Raw genomic sequence first — 13136 nt, 5'->3', positions numbered from 1 at the left:
TGGCAAAGCAAACGGGAAGCATATATAAATGTGATATTAAATTCCCACAGCATCCTTTCAAGTGACTTTCTTTTCTGTCGAGAGTTATTACGTTCTGCTGAACGGATCTAACGGGGCCACAGCATCGAGGTGGGAAGATTATTATCATAAAAATTATGATAATGATGACGCTAACTCTTGCCTTCATCCTTAGGCCGAATGACTAGTCGGATTACGTCAGAACTTCCTGGTGTGTGGGTGCCAGAGTGATGAGACCAGTTGGGCGTAATCCACACTGACACTCGCCCACATCTTGCATTCCTAACCGCGTTGCATGCGCACACAAAGACACACAATCAGAGGGAACACACAGGGAACCAAACAAATTACAACGGAAAGAGAAAGAGACAGACACACAAACACAAGTTGATATGAAATTTTTGATTTTAAACAATGTATGACAAAGCAGCATTATTAAGTTAGGTCTGGTACAGTCGCCGTGACAAGAAACCTGCTAAAGCTTTACAGAGCTGCTCATGAAAATGCAAAAAGAGGATCTCTCGTTTCCGTACGTAGAGGTGTCGGGCAGTACAGCTAAGAAGGAGTGTTTACAGGAGACTTAAACAACAACTTGATCAAATTTCCCTCACAGAACACATTCCTCAGAACACGATACTGTCTAGCACACATCCCTGGGAAACGAACCACCCTTCCTTGTTCACCCCCACTCCTCCCCTTCTCCTGACACCTCCCACATCCTCACCCTCCCAGACGCTTCTTCCAAATCCCTGATGGCCAAGCATGTTGCTTCTCCGTTTCAGGAAGGATATTCCAATCGGAAAAGAAGAATTAATGGCTGGAAGATTGTGGTTCTGGTTTCCTGTTCTGCGCCATCCCCTCCCCCGCTGTACCACTAGTACTCAGCGCAGGAGGAAGGCATGGATATGGTTTCAGGTTGTGATGCTATTTGAAATGAAGAAAATACATCAGGACTAAAACTCTACTAACAGCCGCTAATGGCTGCAGTGTCCATTACACACAACACAGAACTCAAAATTACCTAAACTGACAAAAGCGCTTTCCAATAAGAATAATGATACTAATAATGATTATTATCATCATTTATTATCGGGCTTAGAGGATAATACTGGGGACAGCTCAGCACACTGGAAGGCTGACATTAAAGTGGTTCACTTAAGGAAAATAAAAAGAAATCTGACCTGGTTCCAAACGTCTGAAATGTAGGAGATGAACATAATAAGAGAAACGGCTGCATTTGTCCTTGTTCAGACACTTCACACCATTTTGAATCTTAAACCTCCAACAAGGCTTGCTATTTGTAGAAGGTTCACATCCTATTTTATTTTATGACCTTAAGCCAACACTGGTTTCTTTTCTCTGAGACAGTGTGCCGTGTTTTCCTGAGCATACCACTGGGGAAAAATAAATACTTACGAAGTGTCTGAAAATAATTGGCTATTACCACACAGAACACGCAGTTTTGAATTTTCTTTTTTTTGACTGGAGTTGTGGTTTAAAAAACACAAATTTTAAAAATTCCCTGTTCATTTGCCCTTTGAGCTTGGTTTTTGTGTCAGAAAAAAAAAAAAAAAAAAAAATCTGACCAGATGCTGCGCTATAAGAGTTTTTCTGGTGAAACAGGTGGTGGCTGTCTGAAAGATCACTGATAGGAAAGTGGGCTAGAAAGCAGTCATCCAAAATAAATTCAAATGCTCTATAGAGCTGCAGGGCACTAACAACAATACTTTGTCACTATGCTTTCACAAATTGATTTTATTGTTTGTCAATACAAAAAGCTGATTGGAGCTGCTCTAACAGGGAAGTTTCAACTGCCTAAAACCAGTAACATCGTAATCACAAGATTGAACACACAGACTATTAAATCAGCTTGATATATGTATCTATGATAGCAAAACTGTTTCTATATCTACAGAAGTTTGTTTATCTGTTTCTCCTGCTCTTCTTTTCTCTCTTTCTTCTCTATTTCTACCCGGCCGGCCTTTGGCAGATGTCTCCCTCCATATGAGCTGGGTTCTGCTCAAGATTTCTTCCTGTTAAAAGGCAGTTTTTCTTTGCCACTGTTGTCCTCAGGCTTGCTCTGGAGGTTGCAGGCCGGTTTTTATAAAGTGTTTTGAGATAATTTGTATTGTTAATGGCGCTATATAAATAAAACTGAATTGAATTGAATTGAACAGATGCAATTAACTGTATGTAATAGAGCTTTCAAAATGAATCTGTTAAAGCACATTCCTGTAAAAGCCACACCATTTTAGAAGGAAAAGTTTCATTCTGAAGTACAGAACCCTTCACCCCCGCCCCTGAAAGTCAAGTTCATTTCATTTATATCACCAAATCCCAAACAGAAGTAATCTCAGGTCACACCTACAGAACACGTCTGGACCGTGTCTTTTAATAAATAATGATGTTACTGATCTAATTTAAGGTGGGACAATTCATTTTATTTACTTCGTCACACATCCGCACTTCACCTCTGCTCTCTGTTTTATGATGGGCGGAAACTTGCAGTGACATGTGAACGCACATCTAGCCACCTCATTCCTAGCCTCCATGAGCGCTTGCAATAAATTATGGGCACGACTTCCAGCATGAAGCAGATCCGCCATTTATTTACATGTTAACCGTTTGCGATAACTCCACTCTCTATGAGCAAACCATGTGAAAACACCAGCTATCGCAACTCAAACATGGCAACATTACAATCCCACTGCCTGCTAATAAAGAAGGCAATAACATACAGTAGCATTTTTAGCTACTTTCATACGGGAACTCAGTTTTTTCAGACGGTAAAACTGTATAGAAATGGTTGTTATTCCTAAACGTTTCATGGGATATTTTTTGTTCAACCCCTTGAATTAAACTGAAAGTCTGCACTTCAATTGCATCTTAGTTGTTTAATTTCATATCTAATATGGTGGCATGTAGAGTCCAAATCATGAAGATTAGCATAAACCCAGGGGAAAGACTGTGTGCATTTAGAAGAGATTTTAAAAAATTAACAATCTGCATTAATCATGCATTAACTATAGAAATCATGCGATTAATTGTAATTAAATATTGTAATCTATTGACTACAGCCCTAGCTTGGAATTTTTAAATGAGATGTATAAAGCTCTCTCTATTGGACACGTTTTGCCATCAGTGTACAGTCTGGAGGTGAAACAGAGCATTAAAGCTTGAGTGTAAAGACGTAGGTTAAACCCTTCTTCTCTCTTGATCCCTGGAATGACAAGACATACTGCATATGAAACACAGATATCATTAAGATTACAGGGTGAAACTGAGTATGCAACTTTGTACATTTACTGGGATCTGCAACAATATTACACTGTGATAGCTTTGCAGCCATAAAATAGACGTGAAAGGGGACTTGAGAGGTAAGGGTAAGGTGGAATGGTAGAAATTAATTTTGTGCAGAACCTTTTACTAGCTTGACCGTTTTGCAGCTGCCCGGCCTTGGCTCAGGTTGCTGTCTATCATGTCTTTTGGAGGTTAGATAAGCCTTCCTTCTCCAGCTCACTAACAGCCCCTGAATGATGGACAGCGTGCACTGATAAGTAGATATTACCACTTCTGCAGCTGTTGGCCTGGCGTTTGATCCATGGATGTGTAAAACGCACACATACACAGACACACACACACATCCATATGCATTACGTGCAGAAAAAACAGGCAATGATACATTTTCACAGTGTATTTTCTTTCCTCTTTGTAAGAAAATTGCTATAAATCTCAAAAAAAGGCCCATTATCGTTGGTGCTTGAAAGTGAGCCGCTCCATAAAGTGGGATGTGGGTGAGTGGCTGGACATAAAAGCTCTGAAAAAATATCTTAACATCTGCTGGTCATTTTAATATTATTGTTTTAAACTCCACTGACTCGTTAAGCACATTTAAGTGTACCTGACAAGAATATCCAGTCACCGTGTCAATAATAGTGAAACACTTAGAGACAAAAATAGGGAACGCTATATAATATATTCACTCGACCATCCAAATAACAGAATTCAGGTGTTCCCATCACTTCCATGGCCACATGTGTATAAAATAAAAGACGTAGGTATGAAGACTTTTACAAAGGTTTGTGAAGGAATGGGTCGCTCTTAGGAGCTCAGTGAATTCCAGTGTGGTATTGTGATGGGATGCCACCTGTGCAACAAGTCCAGTCATGAAATTTCCTCACTACTAAATATTCCACAGTCAACTGTCGGTGGTATTATAACAAAGTGGATGTGATTGAGAATGATGGCAACTCAGCCACGAAGGAGCAGGCCACGTAAAATGACAGAGTAGGGTCAGCAGATGCTGAGGCGCATAGTGCGCAAAGTGTGAAGTTTGTTAGAGGGGTGATAATGATGTGGGGTTGTTTTTCACGAGATGGGTCCTTTAGTTCCAGTGAAAGGAATTCTGAATGCTTCAGCATACCAAGAGATTTTAGAGAGCTCCATGCTCCCAACTTTGTGGGAACAGTTTGGCGATGGTCCATTCCTGTTGAAAACATGGCTGTGTACCAGTGCACAAAGCAAGGTCCATAAAGAGATGGATGTGTCCCCAGAAACCGGGGACATCTGGTCTAAAAAAAAAAAATTAAAAAAACAGAACCGACACAGCGCCGTTCTTCCGTGTTTCCATGGCGTTCTTGTTCTGCTGTTTTTGTTTTTCAGAACTTTCCATCTTCACCACACCTGACAGTGACACAGTCACACCATGCATGTTTAGAAGTGCTACATTGGAAATGGTCCAGTCTGAAACAATGTCTTGCGGCGCAGCGTTCGGAACACCGTGCATCATTCATATAATATGAAAATCCTAAAACTTGTCCCAGAAGAGTTGAAGCTGTTATAGTTGTAAACGGTGGGCTGATGTTACGGATTAAAAATGGGATGTCACTTTCAAGTTCATATGCATGTAAAGGCAGATTGAGCAAATACTTTTGACAATATAGTGCAGAAACGTATGCTCCTTTTCTATGGTGGGACCACATACTGCAGTTACTCAGTGTCATGTTTTATTTAAATTACAGACTTTTACTAAAGAGTTTTTCATCTGATAACACTGATGTAATATCCACATATATTTTCTTTCAACTTCTACTATGTAAATTTGTCAGTATGTACACTTCTGAAAACAGCATTCTCTATTTGAGAGTCTGTCTGGGAGAACAAGAGGCAACAAGTTGTGAAACTGTCGGCAGGTAAAATTGTCTCCAAGGAAACAGTAAGACATTTGAAGCATCTCCACAGGAAACGGTTTCCAAAGCATCACTGCGTGGATCAGATTGGCAGGGCTGGGAGATGACTCCCTGTGAGTGTGCTCAGACATGTTTGTCAATGCATTTCATTGTCTGGGTTTAGTTCAGAGGAAATTCATTATGGAAAATCCATTTCCTGTTAAGAGTTTAGATTAGGTCAGGCTGGATATCCAATCAGTGTGGATCAGCTCAAAAATGGGCTCTGAACACTTTATGGCAAGTCATTTACTTGTTTAAGGGGCAGCAGCTATTTATTGGTCCCAATTTAAATGATTTGTTGGGAACCAAGCGGTTTCACAATTTAAAGTCTGAATAAGGGAATTCATCTCAAATTTCACATAAACAGGAGGATATTAACTTTGATGCTGGATTCCCTTTAATGTAAAATCATATAATGCTCCTTTCCACCCACCTCATGATCCATGTCATCATCAGCTGCTATCAGAAGAGTACACAAGATCATTGCTGAGTGTCTTTGCTGATTGACGGTGATTGTTGTAGTGTTTCAGACTGCACTATGCAATCACTTTGCAGCATTTTTTTTTTTTTTAGTATATCAGCAGACAGTTGCTCCCAAACAACCCACACAGGCATCAGTTGTGGACTACTCAGCTGAGACTACTGAAGAAACCAAAGAATCCCAAAGTCAGCATCAGCCGATGCCAAAAAGCTAGTGATCCAAATATTACATCAGATGTACTTTGGAGGATGGTGTGACTGTGACAGCACAGCAAGTGCTTATTCAGTTAAACCGTGGTAATGCTATTCACCTGTCCAGGGACTTCAAACAACTGAGGTAGAACTGGCAACTGCAAACCAATCTGAGGTCATCTCTACAGACTGGATCCACTACATCCATACAGAGATATATAGATCAAATATCCCACTGAAGGATCGCTCCTACAGATTTAATTTAATACAAATAACTATAACAGTTGATGGCATTTACTGCAACCCCCTTGGGAGTCGCGTTAACATTTATTCCAGACAAATGTGACAGGTGATGCGTTACTAGTTTTAAGGTGCAACATGGAGGCAGGCTGACGGATAAGATGTTCCCCTAAGTGTCACATAATTAGACTTCAGAAACTATTGTCTTGTCAAACCTATTTAAAGCGAAAACTGTCCTACATTTGTTCATTGTCTCAGCTGCAGAAACTTATTTTCTTTTCTGCTCTGCATGCTGCCTCTCTTTACTAACTGACTTCATTTCCATAAGTCAAATTATCAGGCATACTCTATGTAATCATATAAACTTAAGATCAGAGAAATGTCATTAAGATCTAATTACGTATCTATATGCGAGCTGTCTGCACGTCGTGGAGTTAACAGGTATAGGCTGACATTAATGTTGGCGTTCAAGTGATAAATGTGTTCTTTTAATTAAATAGGAGAGAAAGTTCTCCCCTCAAATGTCAGGCTGTAATGGAGGCTATCTGCACCAGAGCAAGATCAGTTCTTTACTTAAATGCCCCAGTCAACCTCTGAGAGGCATGTGAAGGGATGAAGGGGATTGTGTAATTCATTAGCAACCATCAGTGGCCCACAGTTTGTTTTTGTTTTTTGTTTTTTTGCCTCTCTTCATTCTCACTGCCAGCTGAGATCACTTTCCTGATATACATAAATGCCATGAGTCAGATAACACTCTCATATCAGTCTTTTAGAAACAAGGCTATGGCCAACACTTGTATTAGCTTAGCTCAAAGACTGGCTCCGGCCAAACTGCATCAAAATCTGACGGCCACAGACACATTCAAGCACTCACCAAATATCATATTATCCAGAGAGAGTTACACTCTGTTAAGCATGCCTCAAAATCATACTATACATATGATTCATGTTTTACTATTAATGTAATTCTTTACGTTGGCGCTGTGACAGTTGATTACATTAATTTTGTTTTATGTGTTGAGGCACATTTTGTAAAAAGGCTGGTGGTCTTCTGATCCCAGGCCTCCTCAGAGAGACTGTGAGGGAATAAATGGATTAAGCTACAGCAGGAGATTCAGACAAAATAAATCATCGTCCACCTCAGTTTTTTCTGCTGTCACAGTTTGGATATCATACACCAATAGAAGCAAATATCAGCAGACCGGAGGCCACAGTACGTCAGAGGACAGTGCTGACACTAGACGGACAGAGAGCGCAGTCTGTTGTGTCTGCTGTTATTGCTTTGGCAACAAATACCGAAAACCAATTACGCTTGCCAGATCAATCATGGATTTTCATTGGAGTTTCAATTTGAATTTTGGACATGCACGATGTGAAATTGAGGCCAGTCACCATTAATGTCCCACACTATGTGTGTGGGAGGTGATGAGTCCACTCTTTTGGGGTCAACTCTACATCGTGAGACATGCTCACTGCGCCTCGGGCATGTCCCTGGTTAGAGGTGGCATTTTCTTTCTTCATTATTGCCGCCTAAACTTCCTCAACTGGACGGAGAGAGATTTAAGGAGATGAGAAATGATGTAATACCTTGTGACATCCTATGCTCGACAGCATCATCCGGGGTGTAGGCCAGAGACACATCCGTGTCTGGAAACCACAGTGTCACAGGGACAGTGAGCATGTGAACGCTGATGAATCTGAATCATTTATTCAGCCAAGACAGACACACATTTACACACTAATCAAACACAAATCTGTGACATCTTACACGTGCCTCAGGAAATATTCGGTTTGTATCTAATGGACACTATCTGTGTCAGCCGTAGCTACACCACTGTACCATATGTTTATGGACAAGTGTGCACAGACACATTTTGCTTATGATTCACTAAATTTTGAAATTTCACTATAAACAAACTCATTTTAAGAAGCTTTGTTACATTGTATAGTAAAATGAATTAGTAGCAATATATGTCGCCTAATCCCTAAAATAATGAGTTAAAATTACTGTCAAGCAATTTTACGTACTGTTAATAACATTGTCACCAAACCGCATTGTCTTTCATGTCAAATATAAAATGGTGGTCACTTCACCAAACAGACGGTTTCGCGTCTTCAACATAGCTTGTTCATTTCACAGATTTTTCACAGTATTAGCAAATAATATGTCAGTTTCAATTTCTTTCGGTAAGACAAGAGGGATAGGTTAGTTTTTAAATACCTAAAGAAGAAACAAATAAATAAGAAGCAAACGCCATTACTGAATGTTTAAGGAAGACAAAATTAATGTTTATGAGCAAATAATATCAATTTTATAGTTTACAGATGGCCGACACCACAAGCAACCAGACCCAGACTGTGCCTCTCATTTATTATCGGATCATATACTGGCCTGATAAAACATAATAAACCGAAAATGTCGTGAAAAAAAAAATATAATACATAAAACATCAAAGATTCTTAACAATGTAGATTTTTTTTTTTTACTTTGTTTTCAATGTTTCTGATTCAAAACCAAGGTGGCAATCAATGTTGTAACGAGGGAATCATGATAAGAGTCTTAAGGAAGCTCATCCCACATTTAAAAAGCACTCAGAGTTTTCAATTAAAAATGACACCGTTAGAAAATGTTGAAGCAGACAAAAAAGATACTTGTATCTGAGTAGAATACTCGATTAAATACTCGCCAGAGTTTTATGCTTATTGGGAATAACTGTTATGGAGTAAGTGTACGTTGAATTGCCGGATGTCGTAAGGGTTCAAATGCATCACCTTTATGCTGCGAAACACTAAACCTCAACACGGCCCTTTGCTCAAGCCAAGGTCAGGGTAACATATTCTGTGCTGAAGCAGCAAAAAACAAGGTGTCCGACCTGTGCTCATCGTCTGCCTTTGTCACATGATGATTTACTGAATACAAACTGCTCCAATAAAAATATTTCTATAGGTCTTGCAATAAACTTTGAGTGTTTGCCTCACATTTGTGGTTACTATGGGTTATCACTTTGAAACTACCGACACTCTTTCTGCCCAATGAAAGAAATTCGGTGATAAATATAGCTGACAGATTTATTTGAAAAGACACAAAACACCAATATTGACGTTTGCTATTCCCTTGTGGGCCCGTCCAGTGTTGTGTTTCCCTGGAAATCGATATTTGACCCCTGGCCCAGTATCTGACTTTCAGCATGACTTTGAGGGGGGGATTCTTTATACATCAGTTAATCTTAAAGCTCCCCCATCTACTACTCAATAAAAAAGCTATAATCTTAAATAAACAATATGGCCATTCAACAACACAAAGCTTTACGTAACCCAGAGCATCCAACAGCCTAACACAATCTTCTCTGACTCAGTTCAAAGTGATAGTAATTGTGCAAATAAACAAATGTGACACATTTCTTTCCTGAGTGTAGCATTCAATGCAGCGCTTTTTTTCCTTTTTTTTTTTAAGAGCATGAGATAAGCCTACAGCAATCGACTACTGCAATGCTGCATACATGTCATAACAGATTTTTCTGATGTTAAGTTCCGGTGGAGTGCAAACTGGAAAAAAAAAAAAAAAGCCCCCGTGTCAACCTCTCGGAGGTAAGTACTGTAGGATAAGAGGGAAACTGTGCAGGATCTGACAACACCTGATAACACTGAAGGGCTAAAGATGTTGGCACCAACCGTAAACATGTCAATAATCCTCTGAAGTCTGCGATGTAACGCATTAACACCCAACTGCATGTGGCCGTTCCAGCCACCGCATATGTGAGAACAACACGACAGATTAACAGCTACAGTGTGCGTCGCTGTACTGTGCGGTGCGGTAACACGGCACTGCATTTTGACTTACTCTAAAATATGACGAAAGCAAACATGATAACTGGAACTGTCATTTATCATGAGAACATGAGAGTAAATACAAACAAGAAGCAGCAGTAAAAACAAAAAAAATCTCAGTATGAAATTAATCTAAACAATTGTGCAGTTACGCACAAGAATCATTTGTCATATATACAGTGTTGTAGAGCATATACTGGAGGAAGCGCTGCATTTCCATTGTCTGGTACATAAACAGTTATGCACACACGGGTTTAAATATCATATGCTTCACTAAATCAATACAAAGGGGAAATGACTATTCCCTGTAAAGTATCAATAATAGCTCAACACAGAGGCACAAAGGCTATCAAGCTGTCTTTTCAATCACCAGGAGACTCAGACAAGATGCCTACTGTGTGAGAGATTTACAGCTTTAGATTCTCTCAAAACAGAGATTCATTTAAGGCTTGAAACAGGTGGCTCTGTCAGAAATGATTACTTAAGCTCCACAGCTTGTTGGATTTCGAAGCAAGGAGATAGGGTCTGCAGCCGAGGAGGTAATTTGACAGGATGGGAATGGCTTTCAAAGAACATTATGCATATATACTACACATGAGAGAACCCCGGAGAAAGTGGCATATTATTTTCACATCACACTCTTCGGTCAGATCTAGATGAATCTTATGATTCTACCTGAAATCAGCGGACTCTGAAAGGAAAAATGATATGGAAATACAGTAAATGTTTCAACATAATGTCAAATGCTAACCAGCGAGCTCTGCCTCTTAATGCTAATGATAAGTCACTATCGCATCCAGTCTGCTTACAGTCCAATGCAAAAAGAAATAGTGCTACCCTGAAATTAAGTACACATCTGACCAAGTACAGTACAAATGCCCAGATGTGTACTTGGCCCGACTTGTTTGGTCAGTTGCATAGCAACAGTGGAATAGTCCGCTGAGGGGATGTAAACTCTAACACTCAGGAGTGCGTCTCCATCCACCCGTAGAGTCCCAACAAGGTCCCTCTGGGTCCCAACAAGTGTACACAGTCCATCCATTTTCCTGCCAAAAACCTCCCATTCCCCATGAGTACAGATGGCACCGCTGACCTGAACCTCCTCCTCTCCTTCACCACTAACTCCAGCTCAGCATCCCCAGCACTTCTTCTGAAGTTCAGCGGGAATCTCAGACAGCCAATCTCTGGAAGACACCAACGGACGCAATGGTCGCTCCGCCGAACTCCGCAGCCAACGCAATTGGATCAATTGGTTCAAGACACAGAAAAACTAGAAAGTCGGACAAAAAACAACCAATAACACAATCAGAATAACCAAAAATGGTAAAGATCATGGAGCTACATGCTACCATTCTTTCAGGCTCAGATGTCATGTTACAGACATCTCTTGAAAGCAAATCAGTCAAGTGTAAATGAGATAAGACGGTATCGTGCATTATGGATAGTGTAGGAATAGTGTTGGGGCTTGGATTGCATTGCCACATCAATTTTCTCAATTTAATCTATTTCTAGTCTTTACGGCTTAAAAGAATTTCAAGACGAAATTGTTGGAATAGCCCTTTAATCCATATCCCTGGTGGACAGGACTTATGTGAGTCTTAAAAATGTCATCCGCAACTTTGACCGTATATTCAAAGCCAGTCTATGCGATATGAATGTGAAATATCAACTTGTTTGAGATATTTCAGCTTAACCCGGGTCTATCCAATACACGAGTGCTTCTCTATGAGCTTCCCAGCCAAAGACAACACAACAAAAGAGGGAGAAGCTTCTAAATAGGACACATTTGCAGAGTGCTGTTATTGATGCAATTAACAAACAAAATGCTCGATATGGTCACATGTGCAGCACGCCACCGCCTACATATCAAAGACTCACATGGATCTAACACAGAAATAATCCAAGGACATTAATCCCACCATCCCTCTACAAATAGGAGGCACTGACTAATTCCAACCTACAAACTGAAGATTTACAGTGGAATCTACAAACACATGTAGCTACGCATGTACACGTAACTACATGGCTTGCACACATACACACACCGATACACGGCGGGCTTACTGTAATCTGTGGCTAGCTGCCTCAAGCTCTAATGAAGTCACACTGGTTTGACTGAATGAAAACACGGTCAGACACGGAAAGACAGAAATACACTCTTTATATAATGCCTCATTTCCCCAAGTCCTCATCTGATCTGTGTTTTCGTGTACGTGTACATATAGTCATCATGTACCGTATATGCACTATGTGTCATCATGTCAACATCTGTCTTCATGTGTGTACATAGAGAAACGTGGTTGCTTTGGGCGGGTAAATGTGAGTCTTCCGCTGCTAAATGTCGTTCCTTTTCCCGCTTCCAGTCAGTCACAAGCAGAGGACAAGAGCGGAGAAAAACCTCTTCCTCCGAGTTACGTTATCAGAGTACGGGAGAAGCGGGAGAGGGGTGAGGGGAGATAGGGGATTTACGTGTTAATCCTTGCCTTTTGTGCCAAATTCCATTTATGTAGTGTATGTGTGTGTGTGTTATATAAGTGTGTATGCATATATAGGCAGGAACATAGCATGATTTGATGTCAGTTACATGACTGTGTGTGTGTGTGTGTCAATCTGTGAATTTTACTGTATGCAGTAATGATGTGTATGTATGTGTGTACTGTACGTGTTTGCCTTTGATGCCCATGCATAAAAGTGTGTTTATGTGTGCGATGAGGCTTGTTAATATTCTGCACAGTGTGTAGACAGACTCCAGGCGCAGCGACACCTGGTCATGCCTCAGAGCGTCAGGCCTCAGTGGGACACCTCTGAAAGACCACACAGTCTCTCTCTCTCTCAGCCTTTTTGTTCTGGATCCAAAGGCCTTTCTTTCAAAATATTGGTACAACTTTCCTCTCAAACAGTATAAAAAGACACAATCACAGACATGCTTAAATAATATGAGGGTTTGGGGAATAGATGCAGATAAAGAATTAACAAGGCCAGATAATGTGAAGAATTGAAAATTCGATTTTGAGGCTGGCTATTTGCATGATCGATTGAGTCGGTGTTTATTTCCACGATCTCTGAACTGCTTCATCCATGAAATGTTAAAAATCATTTCTCAGGATCCAAGCTTATGTTTGCAATATGTTATTTCTTGCTTGTTTTTTA

The sequence above is a fragment of the Mugil cephalus genome, chromosome 3, assembly GCF_022458985.1.
Source record: "Mugil cephalus isolate CIBA_MC_2020 chromosome 3, CIBA_Mcephalus_1.1, whole genome shotgun sequence".
NCBI lineage: Eukaryota > Metazoa > Chordata > Actinopteri > Mugiliformes > Mugilidae > Mugil > Mugil cephalus.
This window is presented reverse-complemented; position numbering follows the sequence as displayed.